Source organism: Mustela nivalis (genome assembly GCF_964662115.1).
Source record: "Mustela nivalis genome assembly, chromosome: 1".
NCBI lineage: Eukaryota > Metazoa > Chordata > Mammalia > Carnivora > Mustelidae > Mustela > Mustela nivalis.
The window spans coordinates 59,453,484-59,473,505 of NC_139020.1; the positions used below are offsets into that span (position 1 = coordinate 59,453,484).

General features: G+C 41.4%; 1 protein-coding gene across 3 annotated transcripts in view; it reads right to left on the reverse strand.

Annotated features, from left to right (window-relative positions):
• USF3 (upstream transcription factor family member 3) overlaps nt 1-17,331 on the reverse strand; it is a 51,918-nt gene extending 34,587 nt beyond the window's left edge. For 2 of the 3 annotated variants that reach the window (XM_082736828.1, XM_082736829.1), the window contains exon 1: nt 17,031-17,331. The gene's annotated coding sequence lies outside the window, so the exon portion shown is untranslated. The remainder of the gene's footprint in view (nt 1-17,030) is intronic. The other variant, XM_082736830.1, reaches the window with a different exon arrangement.
• Nucleotides 17,332-20,022: the final 2,691 nt, after the last annotated feature.

Genomic DNA, 20,022 nt, shown 5'->3' on the forward strand with positions numbered 1-20,022 from the left:
ATCGGGCTCCTTGCTCAGAGGGAAGCCTGCTTCTCCCTCTCCCTCTGCCTGCTGCTCCCCTTGTTCCTTCCTACTCTGTGTCTCTCTGACAAATAATAAATAAAAAATCTTTATATAATAAATAAAATATTTTAGTTGAAAACACTTTATGGTACATTGCTTAAACATAATTTGTCCATGGTTTGTGGAAAATCTTTTCAACCCAATACTTAATTCTGTTTTGCTGCTGCTTAATGTATTCTTAAGTATTTTACAATTATTTAAAATGTTTTATGGAACAGCTACATAGGCAGTTTTTAAATGTGTTCTATTTCTTTATCTGAGATCTCTAGTAAATCCTTAGCTTTCTCCAATCAAAATGACTTAACCCACTGAACTAGAGGAGGATCCACAGAAATGATAACACAACTAAGCTTAAATCTCTGGTCCAGGTCACAGCCATTTTTATCCCTAGCATAATTATAACAAATGCAATTTTATCCTCCTTAATGGCTTATTTAACAGTTTTTAACAGGTTTTCCTTGTAACAAAAATAATTTATCCCTAGAAATATATACCTAGGGGCTCCTAGGTGGCTCAGTGGGTTAAAGCCTCTGCCTTTGGCTCAGGTCATGATCCCAGGGTTCTAGGATCAAGCCCCACATCGGGCTCTCTGCTCAGTGGGGAGCCTGCTTCCTCCTCTCTCTCTGCCTGCCTCTCTGCCTACTTGCGATCTCTATCTGTCAAATCAATAAATAAAATCTTTAAAAAAAATAAATAAATATATACCTAGAAAGCCAGACACAAAGAAAAAAATGAAACTACTCTCAATCATTTCTTGACCAGAATTCACAAAAATCACTGTTGACATTCTTACAGATTTCTTATGGTCTTTTTTTTCTGCACACATCTGAGTTTTAACAAATGTTAGACCATAAGCAATTCTATATTCTGCATTTTATGTAAGGTGAGCGTTTCTTCATCATTAAATATACAAAATCGTGATTATAGCTTGTATGTTTGACGTCATGAATGTGTATGCTCTATCATCTTATTTAATGCGTTAGGCATCTTTGCCCTCTGTATTTTGCTATATGAGTTATTATTTGTATTTATCATCTCCAGCATATTTTAGGTTAATAATCCTCTACCTATAATGTCCTATTACTTGGTCTACCTGTTCAACTCATTAAATCATGAAGTCTGGCACATCGGTATTACATAGTTCGGGATAACACAGGGGTGCTTTTCATAGCCCCAAGAATCCTTCCTCTATGTGTTTGGTTTCAGCAGCTGCTTTCCATCTTGGTGGGCACTTGGGGACTTATTTATGGGCATGCTGGGCTGTGTTCTGCTTTGTGTAACTGCTATCTAAAGTCCTCATTTCTAAAAAATAAAATTAAGTTAAATTAAATAAATAAAGTCCTCATTTTTTTTGCCATTACGGAAATGTTACATGCTTTAGCAACGTCTGTTGGCTGCTTCCTGTCAATTGCATCGCCACCAAGCTTGCTGCTCTCAGTCAGGGTGTTTCCTAAATGCCAACCCAAACAGAAATTAATAAAGTCCCGCCACAGAGCTTTCACTGTGAAGTTGAGTCAAATGGTGCCTCAAGAAGAAGAAATAAGCCAAAGGTTTTAAATGTTTATTTACAAACTACACAAGTAACCAATCTATATAAAAATTATTTTCAAAGAGTACAGAAATACATAAAGTTGGGGCGCCTGGGTGGCTCAGTGGGTTAAAGCCTCTGCCTTCTGCTCAGGTCATGATTCCAGGGTCCTGGGATCGAGCCCCGCATCGGGCTCTCTGCTTGGCAGGGAGCCTGCTTTCTCCTCTCTCTCTCTGCCTGCCTCTCTGCCTACTTGTGATTTCTGTCTGTGAAATAAATAAATAAAAATCTTAAAAAAAAAAAAAAGAAAGAAAGAAAGAAAGAAAGAAAGAAAGAAAGAAAGAAAGAAAGAAAGAAAGAAAGTTAAATGGAAAAATTACTCAGCTCTACAATCATGCTTTCTAGGAATACTCACTGTAAACAGTCTGGAATTTGTTAGACCCTTTTCTTGCTCCTGTCCATACAAACTACAAACACTCCTAGCTAAGAAATTATAATGAAATTCCACGCATTAAGTTTTTAAAAGTTTGGGGTGCTTGGGTGGCTCAGTCAGTTAAGTGTCTAACTCTTGATTTTGGCTCAGGTCATGATCTCAGGGTTGTGAGACAGAGCCCCATGTAAGTCTCCGTACTCAGCGGAAGAGTCTGCTTGAGATTCTTTTTCTCCCTCTGCCTCTGTTCCTCTCCTACTTCTCTCCTAAATAAATAAATAAATAAATAAATCTTTAAAGAAATTCAATTGCATAAGTAATCCCTGCTCTTTGCAAAAATTTTAAAAAGCACAGAGGTATATGAAGTACCAATGACCCCTCTGCTTTTAACAGTCTGGTGATATCAATTCCAGACATTTTCCCTATATAAGTCCAAGCAATTACTTATGGACATATTAGTAACTGCTACACTGAAAGAACAGGACATAAAATACAAATACTATAAAATACCTTCCATGATCAGTTCAAATCTCTGTAGCATGATCCTGCTCCTTAGATAAAATTTAGGGTGGATGCCATGACTTTACTGATAACAAATATACAAAAGAAATCCTCTACTCATTTTTAGTCACCAACAATCATTGAGAATATCTCAGTATGGTTCCTTTGATGCAGGTAATGCCTCTCTCCATACTGCCTCTTATATTCTCTCCCCTACCCCTAGTCTTTGTCTGTTCTTTTTTTTTTTTTTAAGATTTTATTTATTTATTTGACAGACAGAGATCACACGTAGGCAGAGAGGCAGGCAGAGAGAGAGAGAGGGAAGCAGGCTCCCTGCTGAGCAGAGAGCCCGATGCGGGACTCGATCCCAGGACCCTGAGATCATGACCTGAGCCGAAGGCAGTGGCTTAACCCACTGAGCCACCCAGGCGCCCATCTTTGTCTGTTCTTAAGGCTTCCAGTTCCTTTATTTCTGCTGAGGTAGCCCTGCCCCTGATGGGAGGCCTGTGGCAGAGTGTCCAGTGCTCCTCCTGACATACTGTGGACCCATGTCTGGTCCACAGAAACACATACCTCTCAATTAGAAATTTACCATACAAGTCATATTCACATACGTGCAAAAGGACATTTATTCAAGGATATTCTTTACAAAATTGTTTTAAGTAGCAAAGGACAACGAAACACCCCAAAGGCTCACCAAATGAATGATTTTTTTCTTTTTTAAAGGAGAATGACTGGGGCACTTGGGTGACAGTCAGTTAAGTGTCTGACTCTTGGCTTTGGCTCATAGTGTAATCTCCGGGTATTGAGATCAAGCCTGTGCTGGGCTCCATGCTCAGCAGGGAGTCTGCTTGGGACTCTGTCTCCCTCTCCCTCTACCCCTTCCCCCGCTCTAAAATAAATAAATAGGGGTGCGTGGCTGGCTCAGTTGACTGAGTGTCCAACTCTTGGTTTCAGCTCGGGTCATGATCTCAGGGTCATGGGATTGAGCCCCTGCGCTGGGCTCTGCTCACCACAGTCTGCTTGAGATTCTCTCCCTCTGCTCCTCCCCTCAACATGCTCTTTCTCTCTCTCAAATAAATATGTAAAATCTTTTTTAAAAATAATAATGCAATAAATAAATATCTTTTTTTTTTTTAAATACTGCTTTTTGTTGGTTCCTTAGAATCAAAGAGCTTATCTGAGGTATCTTTTTTTTTTTTTTTTAAAGATTTTATTTATTTATTTGACAGAGAGAGATCACGGTAGGTAGAGAGGCAGGCAGAGAGAGGGGAAGGGAAGGAAGCAGGCTCCCTGCTGAGCAGAGAGCCCGATGCGGGACTCGATCCCAGGACCCTGAGATCACGACCTGAGCCGAAGGCAGCGGCTTAACCCACTGAGCCACCCAGGCGCCCCGCAATAAATAAATATCTTAAAAGAATGACTAAATATGTCACAGTATTATTTTGAATCATCTGAAATTGCCCACATTTGACATTTTCTGCTTCTAGAAACTATAATTTCAGATGGTTCAATCTAAAACAGACTGAATCATAGTATCTAAATATTCAATCTAAATATATGTATACATTTATATATGTGTATAATACAAATGTATGTATATAACATATATGTATGTGTGTATATAGATATATCTATAATTACAAAATGGGCTGTATTGTGTTTTCCTCAATTCACTGTTTAAGTCCTAAACCCTAGTACTCTGGAATGTGACTGTATTTGGAAATAGGGCATTTTTTTTTTTTTAAGATTTTATTTTATTTATTTGACAGAGAGACAGAAAGAGAGGGAACACAAGCAGGGGGAGTGGGAGAGGGTGAGGCAGGCTTCCCTCTGAGCAGGAACCTGATGTGAGGCTCAATCCCAGGACCCTGGGATCATGATCTGAGCCGAAGGCAGATGCTTTACAACTGAGCCACCCAGGCGCCCCAGAAATAGGGTCTTTAAAGTGGTAATTAAGTTAAAATGGGTCTTAGGGTGGGCTCTAATCTAGCATGACTGGTGTCCTTACAAGAAAAGGAGATTAAGGGGTGCCTGGGTGGCTCAGTCAGCTAAATTAAAAAAAAAAAAAATTTTTTTTAAATACTATACTGAAAAACAAAAAAGTAAATATTACTCCTAACTACATCCTTTTATTGTGGGGAGGAGAATTAAAGAACCCACTACCACCTATTCCATTTTACTCTCTCCCAGTTGGGAATCAATTCGGTACCAATTTTCTTGATCTTTCTTCAGCGTTATCTATATATTTGTATTATTATCCCATGCACATAAACTTTTTATACAAATGAAATCATGCTTTATAGGTCACTCTGTAACATGCTTTATTTTTCCTTAGAAATATAAACATCGTTGCAGGTAAGTTCATATCAATTTACCTTATTCTTTCTAATACCTACACAGTGCTATGAAACACAAAGCCATAATTTATTCAGCTGTTCCCCATTGACCAAACTCATTTTTTTCCTTCTTCCCCTCTTATTATTTTTGCTACTAAAAACAATTCTGAAAAAAAAAAGACTGCAATCAACATCTTTTAAGCTTTTCTCAGTCTAAAAGTCAACAAAATTTATCTTATTGCTTAACTTGCATCTCACTGATGACTGGTGAGGCTAAATACCCTTTCACATGGTATGAATCATTTATATTTTTTCTGTGATTTGCTTTTTATTATCTTGACTTTTTCTTCCTTGTAATTTCAACTCTTACACCCTCTTCAACCTGAGCTGAAATAAAGAGTTTTCCAAGTAGCTTTATTCCTCTTTGGCTCCCCTTTTGTTAATTTATATGCATATATATCAACTGTTTCCTTGTATTATGATTGGCGATAAGTAGTATCTAATTTTTAGAGATGCCTGGCTAGAGAGTTGGTAGAGAGTGTGGCTCTTGAGCTCCAGGATACGAGTTTGACCCCAACACTGGGTGTAGAGATTACTTAAACAAATAAACTTTAAAAAAAAGTAGCTGGATTTTTAGAATTTGAGGTTTTCCTTTAGGCCTCTTACATGATATATTTTTGTTAACGGTTATATGAGTGTTTGAGAAGAGTGTGTATTTTTAGCTCCTTAGGTATAAAGTCATAGTAAATATTTTTAAAAGTTAATGTTTGCTCTTTGAAATAAACATTGATAACAAATTACTGTTCATTTTCTTCTACTTAACATTTGCTCAGGGTATGCATATGTGTATTTGATTTTTAAGCTTTCTGCATTATTTTCTTTTATATTTGTCTGAAGTAACCAAATTTGGTTTTATACAATCTAAGGGCCTTTTTTTAAAAAAGAAGAAAAAAGAGAGAATTTATTCCAGTCATATTTATTGTTAACATTGTCACATATGCTCATAGTTTGTTCTCTCTCTCCTCCCACCCTGACTTTTCTACTTTTCCTTGCCTGATTTTTTGTTTGTTTTCCTCAATACCTGTTTTCCTTTTCTACCTGTTTGATTTATGAATTTCCCTAACAATTTTAAGAGACATACTACAGTGGACATTTGATATTTTCTCTCCACTTCATGAAATTCCCCAGTTTTCACTTAGGTATATACCTCTAAATCAGCCCTTGTGTTTCACTGATAGTTTATGGCAGGTCTTGGGAAGTGATTTCTTTTTTCTGGCCACAATAACTGGTCTCAGATTGGTCCACACATAGGAAACCTCAGGATTTTTCTTTGATGGTGTGGGCAGCTATGCTCTTTCCCTTTCCAATTTAAAGAGAAAGCATAAAATTTCAAATACAGACATCCTGCAAAAGAAAGAAGCCAGTTTGAGGATGAAAGTGTACACAAAGAAAAGCAAAGCTGGGAGGATAAAACAGAGAGTAAAGGAATTGCTTATCAAAAAAAAAAAAAAAAAGGAATTGCTTATCAATAATCTAAAGTATCTTAATATTAAAATTTAAGTCTGTTTTCTTCCTATTAAAAACAGTATCTATGGTCTCCTCTGCTCCCACCACAAAAGTTTTAACAGACTCTATGTTACCCACCAACTGCCCACCGCCCATCTCCCATCCCAAGCACTTATTGCAACTATGTAGAATTTTAGCTCTAGAACGGTTAGTTCTCCTCTAAGATCTATTTTGCATGTCCAACAGCTCATAATCTTCTTCTTTGTCCTTTTGTATGTTATTTAAGAACTCTTTGGTTTGATTATCTAGTCCTTTAATTTAATCATCAAGTGCAACCATGAAGCTATTCGATCTGCTATTAAAGTTTTTATTTCAGAAAACATGTTTCTAATTTCCCAAAATGTTCTTATTCTCATTTCTTTTTCATAGCACCCACTGCTGTTTTATGGAAATTACATGCTCTCACATTTTTTAGGATATTTTTGGACAAAAATGTTATCTTTGTCCACTACATTCGGTTTGTTTTATCAAAGATCAATTCCTCTTTATGTTCAGCTTGATGTTACTCTTTCATCCTAATGGTTTTCCTTAAATATTTAGTGAGAATCAGTTAACTGAATTGACAGATGAAGTTGGTTTCCTAACTCAGTGATTCTTAATTTGGGATGCACTACAGAAATCATCTTTTTAAAGAAAGCTCCCTCCTTGATTTTAATGTGCATCCACCACTAAGAACCAATACTTTAACACATGTAAAAATCACTCTTCTCCCTGCCATGAATGTACATGCTGACTGTAAGAGTTCTGGCTGTCGAAACTATCACACATTGGTGAAGAAGGTTAACAATGAGATGGGTGCCTTCCGAAGGAAGGAGCTCCACATGCACAGTGACACGTGGAAATTCTCTAAAGTATAACCCTGATTCTCCCTCTGGCCCTAAAGCCCATGATGGAAATACCCTCAGTTTACATAAAAATGTTCTAGTAGCTTAGCCCTGTGAGTAAACACTGTAATTAGGTATCCTAATTGGTCCTGCTATGATTGTTCTGAAGTCTGCTAATTAATTACTTTTGACCACTGCTATGATCTGAATGTTTCTTTCCCACCTCAAAATTCGTACACTGAAATCCTAAAACTCAAGGTATTATGAGGTAGGGCCTTTGGGAAATGTTTGGGTCATGGGAGCAAAGTCCTCATAAATGGGATTAGCACCCTTACGAAAGAGAGCTCAGGGAGCTTGCTTGCCCCTTCCACCATGTGAGGGTACATCATGAAGTACACAATCTACAACCTGGAAGAAGGCCTTCACCAGAATCCAACCATGCTGGCACTATGATTTGGACTCCCAGCTTCCAGAACTGTGAGAAATAAATATCTGTTGTTTAAAAGCCACTCAATCCATGATATTTTGTTATAGCAGCCTGAATGGACTAGGATAACCAACCTCTACCCCCTCCTACTTTTCAAAGGCTCTGAGTGTTGGCATCTTCCAGAATTGCAGTGGGAAGACTTACTTTCCTACTTATTCACCTTTAAGTCTATATTGGGTTGAAGATTTCTCCACACTGTATAGTTCTGCCATCAACATGATCCCACATACTTAACATTTTTCATAAATTCTTCCATTTTTTGATCTTTAAACACCCTGCCCAGCTTTTGAACAGTAATAAGGATGTGTCCTTATTTTCCTATTTTTAATTCTTTTTGTTACTTACCTAGATTTTTGTTAAGATTACTTATTTTAGAGGAAGGGAGGGGCAGAGGGAGAAGGACGGAGTCTTAAGCAGACTCCGTGATGACCACAGAGCCTGACGCAGGGCTCAATCTCATGACCCTGAGATCATGACCTGAGCAGAAACCAGGAGTTGTCATTCAACCGACCCTGGCACCCAGGCACCCCTGGATTTTTTTATTATACAAATAAAATAACCTTATATTAAATGACTCAGATCATACTGAAGAATTTAAGTTATAAAAGATGTAGTCTCTCACACCAACTTTTCCCTTCCGAAATTTCCTATTAACATGACTCAAGTAATTACTGCTATATTACTATTTTTCCCTTTCCATATTCTATTCTCTGAAAGTGGGTACTAAGTCTAGCCCATTCAATGAGAGGGGAACTAATCTCCATCTCTTTGAGAAGGGAGTATCTAAATATATTTTTGTAATTATTCTGCAAAGGATATTTGTCTCTTCTACTCCAATTTATGCATTCAATCATTTATTTATATCAGTATGGACTCAAGGAAATATTTATTTTATCCTTTCAGTCAAAATAGAATGCTACAGTTATTTCATTGTTGAAATTGTTCAAGCTTTGGCCATTGTGCATTCTTTCAGGCTGGCTCCCGTGTCCTTTTCACAAGTCCTCCCCTCTCTCCCACCCCCATTTTTTTAGTACTTCCTTACTTTTTGGCACCATTTGATGCTCGGGGCTCATCTTGTGGTATATATCATATTGGTTCTGTTTCTCTGGAGAACCCTAAAATAGTAGATAATCAATACGCGTATTGGTGAAGGAATGAATGGGGCAAGTTACAGTAATTTTTTAAGGCTCCATAAGCAATTCTGAGGCATAGCCACTATAATCAGTAATACCCCACATACCCACTACCTCAAATTAATGAATGAATGGCATAGGTGAATAAGAATAGTCTTGATACAGACCTAGAATCAAATCTTAAAGCTGGCATTCACTAGCTATTTGGTTTTAAAGTAAGTATTCCTTGGGGTGCCTGGCTGGATCAGTCCATGAAGTATGCGACTCTTGATCTCAGAGTTACAGGTTCAAGCCCCACGGTGAGTGTAGAGATTAGTTTAAAAAATCATAACTTTTTTTAAAGTTCCTCCATAAAATAATTAAATAAATATTCGTTATAGTCTTGATGTCTTCACATTTAAGACCAAGAGACTATCACCATCCTCACGGAGGACTGTTATGATTTACATGATAATAGATTCAGTGGATCAAGCAAAATGTCTGGTACAAAGCAAGCACTCAATACACAAAAGTTGCTTTTTTCCATTTTCCCCCTAATTCACTGGGAAGACGGAGATCACCCAGTACCAGTTCCTTAACTGTATTCTACATATAACATAACAGACCTCTGCCCATGCATCTGTCCTTTCAGCCTACCAGAACATCCTAAAGCTAACTTATCCATCTATGAAGAGGAACTCTATACTTGATTCCTTTCTCTCCTTAACCATTTCTCTTCTGCTTCTAAAATATGGAGCTTATTAAATAAGAATTCACTGCCTTTCCTGTCTATCTCTTCATTCCTCGCCTACTTCTCCTCTAAAAGTTCTCTTTCCTTCACTGACCAATCCCACCTAATCCATGGCAGTCTTCTGATTGTTCCTGCCAACCAAAATGGCTTTCTTAGAGGTCGGAACTATTGTTCCCCACATCAGAGGCGGAGAGTCTTTCTCTGCCTTCCCTCTCCTCTCTGCAGGTCTGGAGGCTGCTGCTGTCTCCCCTTCCTCCACACTTCCTCTCCTAAATTGTCTTCCTCCTCCCCAATTACACATCATCTTTCTCTCACATGAATGCTTATCTCTCACGTTGATTTCCAAGGCTCAATGCTGTTTGCTTTCCTATTAGCTTTTTTCCTACAAAGTTTCAAACTATTTCTGTGTAAAAGGCATTACCTTTTTATAATAAAGTTCCAAATCTTCGGTTAGACAAGTTCAGTTCAGAACATTTCATTTCAAAACCAATTAACAGTCTTTGCAACATGTTGAATTGCCCTGCCTCTTCAGAGACTTTCTTCCAATTTCTCCATTTTACCAATGACACCAGAACTTTAACCTGTCTCTAAACCCAAATATAATCTGCAAATTTTCTCACCAAATCCTATCAATTCTTTTCATAATGTTCATCTCCTCCTGTTTATTCCTACCACCTCAGATTAGGCCCTGTTTTACACATGTCTGGCTCTTAATAGTCTTTTTGGCTCCCAATCTTTCCTTTATTCTTCAATGGTTTCATATTCCAATGTCTCAGTAATCTTTCCAATTCACAGTACTCAGCATGTCCCTCCCTGCTCTAGAACTACAGTACTATTTTCCACAATCTACTGGATCAAATCCAAACTCTTGGGTCCTAGCTTTCATGATCCTACCTAACACCACCTTCTTCACTGGCCAGTCTCACTCTCCACTTAAACACTTACTACACCACACACAGGAGCAGAGCTATCAAGCTAATCATGCCATCTACCCTTCCCTTCTCTCCAGTCCAGACACGTTCTTCCCTGTGCTCCTTATCAGCTGTTCATTTTTTGCTAAATCTTTGCTACTTGCCCACTGAAATGACCTTTCCACTATGCTGTTTTTTTTTCAAATACAATTAACCCCCCCCCCTTTTTTTTTAAGATTTTATTTATTTGTCAGAGAGAGAGACTGAGCAAGCAAGGGGAGCTGTGGCAGGGGGAGAAGCAGGCTCCCTGTCAAGCAAGGAGCCCCATGGGGTACTGGATCCTGGGATCAAGACCTGAGCCACCCAGGTGTCCCTGCTATTAACCCTTTGAGGACCAGTACAAGTCTGTCCTCCTCTCTAAAACCTCCCAGAATATTTCTATATTATTTCTATATTCTATTATATTTCTAAACCCACTACCTTTGTTCTGGATACTATCATTCTCACTTCTTAGTAATCTTGTTACATAATATCTCTTCTCTCTCATATATTATTAATCTCTCCTTCTCTGTTAGTGTTTTTCCATTAAAATGTATCCTCATTCAATTTTTTTTTTTTTTTTAAAGGCAGGGCGCCTGGGTGGTTCAGTGGGTTAAACCGCTGCCTTCGGCTCAGGTCATGATTTCAGGGTCCTGGAATCGAGTCCTGCATCGGGCTCTCTGCTCAGCGGGGAGCCTGCTTCCCTCTCTCTCTCTGCCTGCCTCTCTGTCTACTTGTGATCTCTCTCTGTCAAAAAAATAAATAAAATCTTTTTAAAAAAAAAAAGATTTAAAAGGCAAAAAAAATTTTTTTCTGACCTTGCAACTCCTTCTATGTGTTCCCATTCTTTCTCCCTCCCAACCATCAGACTTCTTGAACAAGTAATTTATACTCATTGTCCCTTCTTCCTCAAGTCCCATCCACTCTTCTCACCATTACCTGGTTTTTACTCATAAAATTGCTTGCAGAAGAATTCCAGAGTATCAAATCCAATGAACTCTGTAGGAAATATCTTGCTTTGGTGTTATGGCAACAATACCTCACTTTTCCTTTAAAGAACTTCTCTGCCTGACTTCTGAGGTCTGATACGCCTATCAAAAATGGGCTTGGGGCACCTGGGTGGCTCATGGGTTAAGGCCTCTGCCTTCGGCTTGGGTCATGATCCCAAGGTCCTGGGATCAAGCCCCGAATTGGGCTCTCTGCTCAGCGGGGAGCCTGCTTCCCCCTCTCTCTCTCGGCCTCCCTCTCTGCCTACTTGTGATCTCCGTCAAATAAATAAACAAAATCTTTAAAAAAGGGAGGGGCTTATCTCTGGGGTGGGCACACGGCTGAACCAAAGTACCACACAAGGCAGAAAGGTGGCTAGGGCTGAGTTAGCCCCATGCGCCCACGTGATCTTAGAAGTTGCTGTCCCCAGGCCTTCCCAAGGCTTGATTATTCTGGCTTCCTTCACTTCTGTGAGCTTACCCAATATCTATCCATAAATCTAACCATAAATATTCTGCTTAAGTTAGCTGAAGGCAATTTCTATTGCTCATAACCAATGAGAAATCAGAGTAGAGGTTAGAGTGGTACCTCTAATGGTTACACAACAACTTTCTTCTCCCTGTCTCCTTTACTGTGGCTTCTATTGTTTAAGAAATTATAGTAGCTTGCAGTGCATAAACAATGAGTTCTGGAACACTGGAAAGAAATTTTTAAAAAAAGATAAAAAAAAAAAAAAAGAAATTATAGTAGCTAAGGTGACAATGCTTTCACCAGGGTACCCAATAATGGCTTCATTAATTGTGAGGTGAGGCTATGTGGGGCTCCACATGCATCCAGGCGATAGTTAAAAGCGAAGGTATGGGAGCATAGATGGAAACTGGAGGAATCCTGGGGTACCTCTTTGTATTACCACTAACAGTGAAGTTACCAGTAGAATACTGCTACCCGACACAGGGAAGACCTACAAGGGCTCAAAGCAATCAGAAATAAAAGTATGTCTGACTCCAAAGTCCATACTCTTTAGCATTCACTGATAGCTTTCTATTGCTATCAGTTCACCTGCAGCTCCTTAATCAAGAAATGATCCCTCTCACTTCCATGCCTTTGTATCTGTTAGTTTGTCTGGGATGTTACTATCAACATTCCAGCTGAAAACTTCTCACTATCCTCTTTGAAATTTTCTCTGGTCCCTAGAGATTAGTCCCAAACATCCTGAACTAAAACTCCACAATGTCTTAACATGTGTCTTAACAATGTCTTAGCTCTACATGCTTGCTGGGTTTTCCCACTAGCCTGTAAAGTTTCTAAATGATAGAAACATCTTTTCTGTTTGTATCTTCAACAATTAGTACTCAGTATATGTGAGTAATAAATATCTATTTAAAGAATATCTGGCTTTTTTCTTTAAGATTTTTTTTTAAAGATTTTATTTATTTATTTGACAGAGAGAAATCACAAGTAGGCAGAGAGGCAGGCAGAGAGAGAGGAGGAAGCAGGCTCCCTGCTGAGCAGAGAGCCCGATGCGGGACTCGATCCCAGGACCCTGAGATCATGACCTGAGCTGAAGGCAGCGGCTTAACCACTGAGCCACCCAGGCGCCGCAAGATTTTATGTATTTATTTGTTGGGGGGGGGGGGACACAAACAGGGACAGTGGCAGGCAGATGGAGAAGCACAAGTCCTAATGAGCAAGAAGCTCGATGAGGGACTCAATCTCAGGACCCTATGATCATGACCTGAGCCGAAGGCAGACATTTAACCAACAGAGCTAGCCAGGCATCCCAATATCTGGTCGTTCTTCATTTTCCATAGTATTAACCACTGTATCTGAGATTTGGGGTACTTATATTTAAATTAGCATCTAATGAATACTGTATTCAGTTCCTTAATTATTTGATATGGTGTTCCCCAATCGTTCCTCTAAGTCTAAGGACTTCTAAGAGCTGAGTTCCAAGAGTTTACTATTTCTGTACTCTTTAGCACCTACGGGCATTAGGCACATGGTAAGCACTCAATACATACTTGAAGAACTGAATTTAAAACACAGTATTAGCACATTAATAGGAGCAACTTATCATGCTCCATGATCTAATTAAAAGATCTGGCCTTCTGAAATAGTACAATTGTACTCTATGGAAAATTTAATGAGAAAAAGAAAAATTATCCAATTGGACAGTTGAGAGCTCTTCTCTTAGTGAGAGTTCCACAAATATTTTACAGATAACAAGAGTCAACCTCTAGAGCTGAGAGTAAAAGACTCAAGCTATATATCCCCATGCATATTGGAAATAGATTACAAGTTTAAGGGGTCTGCCACAACCACAACTACCTAAATTCCACTAACCCTTAACAAATTCATAACAGAAGACATAAAAATATTTAATAACAAATCAACCAATGTCAAATCAACATATGCTAAAGATGTATAGGGTTAACTCTGCACAATATATAACATGGTAGTCATTTACTCATTCAACAAACATGTATTAAGTCCCTATGAATGACAAGTGTTACGTTAGGTCCTATAATCACAAAGACAGGGGCACCTGGCTGGCTCAATCAGTACAGCATGCAACTCTTGATCTCAGGGTTGTAAGTTCAAAACCCACATTGGGTATAGAGATTACTTAAAAATAAAATCTTTAAAAAATAAATAAATAAAATTACAAAGATGAAGAGAACACAGTTCCCATATTGGGGGTTGCATCTTTGCCGTCCTGCAATGGTATTTAAAAATACAATGTGATGGATGTGGAGTCTACTTTTAAAAAAATAGAGAAAAACAGAATACAATGTGAAACATACTGCCTGGAGTTGCTCAACGTGGAGGCTCTTGGTGGCAGTCTGGTACAAAAGGTGGATAAACACATACCTTTGGCAATGTGATTAGCCTTAACCCAGAAATAAGTACAAGATGTTATGAGGTTGACATCCATACATGAGTTCAAAGCAAGCCAAGGTGTGAGAAAGCTACCACAACAGAAACACCTGAGACAGAATCAAACCTGAAACTCGGGTTGCAAGCAGGGTCAGAAGGATTCCAAAGCAAACCAATCCAACTCATAGAAAACCATTGTAGAAGAGCCAAAAAGTAAAATACTCCTTGCTGTTAAGCTTGAGAGTAATAATACAAATATACAAAAGAAATTATGATATAAGTATAAAGGGAGTCTTTTAAACAACAGATGGCATAAAAGTTCAAAGGGAGCCAATCACTAAGAGCTAGGGCTCTTAGGAAAACCTTCATAAAAGCGGATTTAGAACTACCATTGGTGGGGAAAGGAGCACGGGGAGGGCTGTCTACGTGGTGGGAAAGACCAATGTCATTAACAAAAGCAGAGATCTGAACTACATAGTCGTGGGACCATGAGGAGGTCCAGAGGTTTAGAAGAACTGGGTAAAAACTGGACACACGGGGTGCCTAGGTGGCTCAGTGGGTTAAAGCCTCTGCCTTTGGCCCAGGGTCCTGGGATCAAGCCCCACATCAAACTCTCTGCTATGCAGGGAGCCTGCTTCTCCCTCTTTCTCTGCCTGCCTCTCTGCCTACTTGTGATCTGTGTCTGTCAAATAAATAAATAAAATCTTAAAAAAAAAAAAAAAAAACTGGACACATGAATGAAGGCCTGATTTAGCAGAACCTGGAACACAAGCCTAGCAGCTGCTCTAGACTCAGTAGCTGTCAACCATGACTGCTAAATAGAAACATGGAGAACTTTAAAAAATTATACCTCTGGCTAGGGCTCACCTCATATCAAAAGTAAGAGAATCTCTGAGGGGAGTGGTGAGGACATTAAAATGTAAAAGTATACAAGGTGACTCGACTCTACAGTCGAGTCAGAATCACTGGGCTTGGGGATAGAAAAGGCAGGACAGATGTGGTTAAGACCTAAGGTTGATTTCAGTCCCTGTTTATAAGTAACAATTCTGAACTGACTGCCTGTTGAAGATTATCTTCTAACCTAAGTTAAACATTCTGTTTTCTTAGTGTTTCTTTTCCCTTGTTGACAGTGCTAAGCTCTGAAAATCAGAAAATAACCCATCAATTTCTCTCACATGACAGGTTCATTGACTGCACAGTCTGAAACCCAGAATGTTATTTCCATGATGTCCTACAGACAACTAACTTAGAAAATAAATATTTCAATCCTATGTTGCCCTTATACCCCTGCAGTGAAGTGCTTTCATATTAAGGAATGTTCTAGGCTGCATCCATGTTTGGATTTTACAAAATTTCTCTTTTAAATTTAGAAAGAGGCGTACTACTTAGGCCAGAGCAAAATGTGAGATACTAAGTATTCATTCTTGTAGTAGTACCTGGAGACATTATACTATTCCTGGTTTCAGATGTGCAATGATTACAAAGTACTTCGCTTATTTTGTAACAAATAACTGTCGGAATACTTCACAAATGAAGGGAAACAAAAGAATGTATCCTATACAACAACTCTGTGCTACATTAAACAACCGTTTGTGGAAGAAAAACATCACCAAGATGATTAAAGAGTATGACAGCCTGTTGATCCTTCAAAAAGCAGGGTGGTGTGTTTGCTCACTTATATTCAAAGAAAAAGCAAAGATACCAATATGCTTCAGGGTGCATGTTACTCACCAAAGTGTCTATTCAAGAAATCTATTCTTGGCTTATAGGTCAGGAACTGTTTTCTTTATGCGAAATTAAGTTAGCCACAACTATCTTATTTTCCGTGGTGTTAGGTCACGGTATCTACTTAATGGTAAAATGGTGTGAGAACTTAAGTTGGAAGCCCATAGCACACACATAGGTCGGTTTATGCAGTCTCTTATTCCCACGTAAAGTTAATAAACTCGAAGGAACCAACGTAACCATGGGGGCGGGGAAAGGGCAGTGAGTAAAGGAAAACCCAAATGTAAAACATGAAAAGGAAATATGGAGCCAGATTTCAAGAGTTGGCCATTCGCTTGAACTGATTCTACTAAGAAGGAAAAAGAAAGGCTTCTTAAAAGAAAACGCAACCCTAACTCTCTGACTATAGGGGTGAGACTTAAAAAGCAAGTCGCAGGAGTCTGACCAGCAGGTCCGAGGAAAATTCAGAGAGCAAAGAAATAAAAGCGGATGAAGGAGACAGGAAAAGGTGAAGGAGGCAGGCAAAGGCCATCCGGTGTGAACCAGGATGCCCGGGTCTTTATGCACCCAGGGCGGCGTGGAAGCTCTCGCGCCCCGCACGTTCCTGGGGGCCGGGCCGCAGCGCGAGTCCCCCACCAGCCAGGCACCAGGGGGCGCGGGGCTCCAGAGGTCGGGAGAAGAGGGGCAGGCGCAGCGCCCACGCTCTCACCCCACGGGGCTCCGCACTCAGGGGTCCCCAGGAAGGAGACACACTCTGCGGAGCCCTCGTCTCCGGGACCGGGAGGGGGTGGGTGGAGCAGAGCCCGGAGCCGCCCCCCGGAGCCGCCCCCGCAGCCCTGGCCCCCGCCCCCCGCCCCGGCTGTCAGCGGCCCCCTCCCGCAGTCACTCACCCGCGGGCTGCGCGGACTCGGCCGCGGCGGCAGCGGCGGCGGCGGCGGCGACCCCCGCCTGGGTCATGATCCCAGGCGGGTATGGCAGGGGTGTCCGACCGCCGGGGCGAATCTCTCCGTCCGCGGCCGCCGCCTGCTCCTCTGGGGCTGGGGGAGCGCGGGCCCAGGCCCTCCTCTCCCCCCGCCCCCGCCGCCTCTTCTTGCGGCCACCGCCGCCGCTGCGAGCCCGAGCCCTCAAGGCCGGAGACCCGGCAGCAGCGCGGCCTCAACTTTCCCAGCCCCCCTCCCCCCGCCCCTCCCCGCCCCTCCCGCGGCCGCCGCTCGGCAGGCGAACAGCCTACCCTGAGTGCGCCGCGCTCCCGCCCCTGCCACTCAGCCAACCAATCGGGTCCCGGGGAGGCTGCCGAGGTAGCCAATCAGAGCCGGGACGCTGGTGCGCTAGGCTGGAGGGCGGGAGGAGACGGAGGGAAAACCGAGGAGTGAACGGGCCTCGGGCGGCCCAATGAGGAGGGCCGGGGGGCGGAGGTGTGCAAGTTGGGTTGAAGGAACAGGAAATATTCTTAAAGGTAGAGTGATGGGCAGCAAGGAAAGCCAGTAGGTGACTGAGAGAGAGGTGGGCCTGGTTCATTAAAGGGGACGCCTAGAGAACCTAGAAAAGGAGGTGCTTTAAAAAACTACTTTGTATCTTGTTCTCTGTGCTGCTTGTCACCTCTTCCAAGTTTGAAAGTGGAAAAACTGAAAAGGAAGAGGTCATGGAAGGCTTTTAGGAACGATTAGAGAACTCTTCATAGCTTAGAGGGTAGGAAGGAGAATGATGCCTCCGTCACAAGAAGTGGGCAAGAAAAGAGAATCCAGACGTCTCCTACTGACTGCTCTTTTCCTTGGAAGATCGTTGCCGACCTGACGGTGCTTGAATTTGTGGGATGTGGTAATCTGTCATCCTTCATTGGCAACAAAGCACAGATTCCTTTGAACTGGAGATGACCGTGTTCAGAAATGCCCTGGGAGCCTCCCAATTGGGGGGAAACAGTATGGGGCATTGGGGGATGGGGTTTGGAACCTCGGTCTTGTGTTCCTAGAGACCTACATCTGAAAGGTGTAGAGCAGCTGGTAATGAATGGAGACCTGAAGGTCCCCTAACTCCCAACTGGGATTGGAGCTCTGGAAACGTGGTCATAACTCCCTTTTCCTCGTTTCGCTTCCTATTTCATAACTCTTCCCCTCCTGAAACAGGTGTCCTCCACCTAGTGGTAGTGAAAGATTTCCAAGCGCTTCCACAACCGGGTTTGGAAATGTCCCAGGTATTAGACATCCAGGGGCCAGACGAGGTAACTTTCAGAAGGTGCACACATGGCATGACACAATGGGAATTACTTGAGCCTGTGTACAGAAAATGCTGACCTTGTACTGGGAAAAGTGCAAAGTTAAAGTAACTGCATCTTAATGTTTGTACAGCAGTTTAAAGGGTATGATAAACCAGAAAGCCTTTAAAATTGCTTCTAAACTTTTTTCCTTTAACATTTTCATCCATCTCGGCATATGTAGTTCTAATTAGCCTCTGAATTGATTTAGCACAACCCAATCAAAGCTGCAGATTAGAAAGACCTTACAATTCAGAATGTAATAGTAATGCTAATAGCACCTACATGAAATTATATAGAATTAATGTCTTTCTTAAAAAACTTGGGGCGCCTGGGTGGCTCAGCGGGTTAAAGCCTCTGCCTTCGGCTCAGGTCATGATCCCAGGGCCCTGGGATCGAGCCCCACATCGGGCTCTCTCCTCAGCAGGGAGCCTGCTTCCTCCTCTCTCTCTGCCTGCCTCTCTGCCTACTGGTGATCTCTGTCAAATAAATAAATAAAATCTTAAAAAAAAAAAAAACAACACAAACCTTAAGGGGCACCTGGGTGGCTCAGTGGGTTAAGCCTCTACCTTTGGCTCAGGTCCTGATCTCAGGGTCCTGGGATCATCCCCCCCCCCCCCCCTCAAATAAATTGGACTCTCTGCTCAGCAGGGAGCCTGCTTCCACCTCCCTCTCTGCCTGCCTCTCTGCCTACTTGTGATCTCTCTGTCTGTCAAATAAATAAATAAAATCTTAATAAACAAATTTTTAAAAAGCTATTCTGCTTAATAAATATATCTGGGGTGTGTATGATTTTCTAAACTATAGTTTATCGAGTCTAAAGTAAAATAACACAGTTTTGACGGTACAAGAAAACAGAATTTAAGAGTTTCTTTGGACTGCTGTTAAAAACACATTAACACCTTTCTAACACAACTTAGAAGTGTTAAATAAGAGGAATTTCTGCTGGATAAGATGTTAGCTTTTTAGTTTATCCGCATTCCTAACTGAAGCTGAAATCCTCATCATAGATCTTCCTATTGGCTTTGTGCATTCAGCATTGGTTTACTGCACTAGATATGAGAGGATGACATCAAGTAATCACACCAGTCCAGTTTTCCTGCTAGCAGGCATGAGTTTGCAGTGCATAGAGTGGTGATAAAATATGGTGGCCGAGTAAAACTGGTCTCCCTGCCTCCAGGCCAAGTCCATCTTTCACACAGTCCAGCTGAATCTGGTTTTCACTCACATACTTAAGACCCTTCAGTGGCTCTGAAAGAGAGCGTGAGGTACAAGCCCCTTGCTTGCATCTTCGATTTCATTTCTTAACAACTCTTTCTCTATTGCTGGGGATGTTCGGCTAGGAAAGGGGGCACTGACAGCATGCGGGGGGCCCTGTTTCCGGGGGGGTTGCGGCTCCGCAGGGCTGCTCTCAGCTTCGCTCTATCCACCTGCTTCGTGTCCTCAGAAGCAGGGGCTGAGCAATGTGCCTCCTTCGTGGGAACCGGAGTGCGGGGTCTGGTGGGGCCCAGTGGGGCCCTAACACCAGCCGAGTGCTGTCCTCCTCTCCGCGACCTCTGGGCGCCCTGCGCCCCCTACCACCAGGTTCGTGGGGTCACGCTCAGAGCCCCAAACGCTGATCTGGACGCTGG